The sequence below is a fragment of the Malurus melanocephalus genome, unplaced genomic scaffold, assembly GCF_030028575.1.
Source record: "Malurus melanocephalus ecotype Western Australia unplaced genomic scaffold, MMel_1.1 scaffold_541, whole genome shotgun sequence".
NCBI classification, from domain to species: domain Eukaryota; kingdom Metazoa; phylum Chordata; class Aves; order Passeriformes; family Maluridae; genus Malurus; species Malurus melanocephalus.
In genome coordinates, this window is record NW_026623773.1 from 237,840 (window position 1) to 240,109 (window position 2,270).

Below are 2,270 nucleotides of genomic sequence, written 5' to 3' on the forward strand. Positions count from 1 at the left end.
GGCCTGATTATCCCCAATTAACAATGCCAATTAACAATTAACTTCCCACACATCCAGCACATGCTGCAGATGACATTTCATATTTCCCACAACCAKGCAGCTCCTGGGGAGATTTTCTGCCCACCAAATGCTGGTTTGCAAACCCAGCTCCCATCTTCCTTTCCTCCTCCTCCTCCTCAAGCCTGGCAAACTTTGGATGTTCATGTGAGAATTTTGAGCCTGTGCTCAGCTCCCTCAAGGACTCTCAATTTAAAATTTCCTTTGTTCCCTCGCTGCACGACACTTCGGAAATTAATAACTCTGGGTTTGTTTTTTTTGCTTTGGTCCCAAGTTTTAAGCCACTTCTGGAGAAAAGCAGCCAGCAGGAATAAAAACAAATGAGGAAAGCCAAAATGTGTTTCACACTGATAGAAACAAGCAAAAACTGGCTGKTTTTGAAAGGGTTTTATATTTAAACCCCTTTGCTGCAGTCAGACCGAAATCTTGCGCATTTACCTGGATGGAAAAAGAATTCCCAGCTTCAAGTCAGTAATGAATCCATCTTTCTAGAGGACACAGCATCACAGAGGGAATTTAGGCCAGTCTTTGAGTGGCTGRTATTGAAAACCCATTTTCTGTCTCYGTGAAAGACCGGAATCAGCAGCAGGACACAAATCTACCTAATCTACTGCACATTTTGGATTTACTGAAATGGCTGCAAAGCCGGAGTGAGAACTGCAAGACATCAACTCCCTGTGCCAGCATCCTTCCCTGAAAAACCTGGTGTTCCCTGCGTTTTCTTTCCCTGTTTTAAAGCACAGAAAGTGCTGGAAAAGATTTTAGCATTGAAGGATTATRAAGGAATTCTAGAAACCTTCATGCTTCAGGCTGGAGAGACAAGCTGGGCATTGAACCCACCCAAAGGAGCAGCTGCCTGTCAAATCCAAGGGCAGTTTGGTTTTCTCTTCACATGGAAACCTTGCTCTGGACCACAGACACTTTGCTGAGTGTTTTTTAAAATTAGGAAAATATTCAGCTTTTCTGAAGTGCTGTTATCCCCCGATCTGTCTAATGGCATTTGGGATTGACCTGCTGTAAATTTTTCACCCCATCTCTCAAAAATTCCCCAATGTTGGGAGAAATACAAGTGGGAGAAATRCAGCAAGGTGCCTGGATTAACAGATCAGGTCAGAATAGACCGGGAATGAGAAAATTCCCTCTCTAAGTCCTTGAGAAACATTTCTGTGTGCTGGGGTGAGCAGCGGGAGGGCAGTTCCACATCCAGACATTTCCATTTCYCTTTAACACCACCCTGGTAAGCTGAGAAGCTGCTCTGCCCACATGGGGAGGGCATCAGATGGAGTAAGAGATACCCCCCTGTCCCTCTGCACCCGAGGTGCTGCCACCTGAGCTGCTTCGCTCACCCCTGGGCCACCCTGCGCTTCCAGAGACAGGAAAACACAGAAAACCTGGAGGAAAACACAGCTCCCGAAAAACACAGCGCTGCTGGCAGCCTCAGAGTTGGGCTGCCGAGGGCTTAATTGCATTTCTTAATCAGCTAATAGCTCCCYGAGCAAAGCCTGCAGCAGGAACTGCCGGGAACAGCGTGGGGAACAGCCAGGGGAGCGTCCAGCTCGTGGGCAGAGCGGAGATTTTGGGAATGGCTGGGAAAGGAAGCAAGGATTGGTGGGGAGGGGGATCAGAGGGGTCAGGGTGGGAAGGGGCAATGGAGGGATGGGGGAGAAGCTGATTGCTGGGGTGAAGAAAAGGCTGAGCCACTCCAGGAGCAGGGCTTAGGGATCACAGCTGACAGTTTCCTTCTCCATCTCCAGGGTGGTGGCCCTGCCACGCTGGGTGTGCCAGCATTGTCACACTCCTGCCACCCTGGTGGTGCCTTTTGAACCTACGAGTGAAACTCGAGATGATTTTAGGACAGGAGGTGATATAAAAGTGGGTTTTTATTGGAGTTCCAGGGGCAGCCATGGAAGAATATCCACAAAAGCCACCACAGGGGTGAGTGCAGTGTGATAGGTTTAGGAAATTAGCACAATTGATAAAAAGCAGCAATTAGGAGGAGCAGTGGTGATGCAATTCCCCCCAGATCAGGCCCCTGCTCTGCAGCCCCACCCTCGGTCCCAGCTGTCCTTGGTGATGGAAATGGCTCTCACAGAGCTCTGGGCTCCCAGGAGGAACCAGGACAGGATGGGACCCTGTGCCCCCGGGGCTCGGAGCTCTGGGTGGGTTTGGTCTCCAGGCTGGGGAAAAGGGCAGGGAAAAGCTCTGGGAAGGTT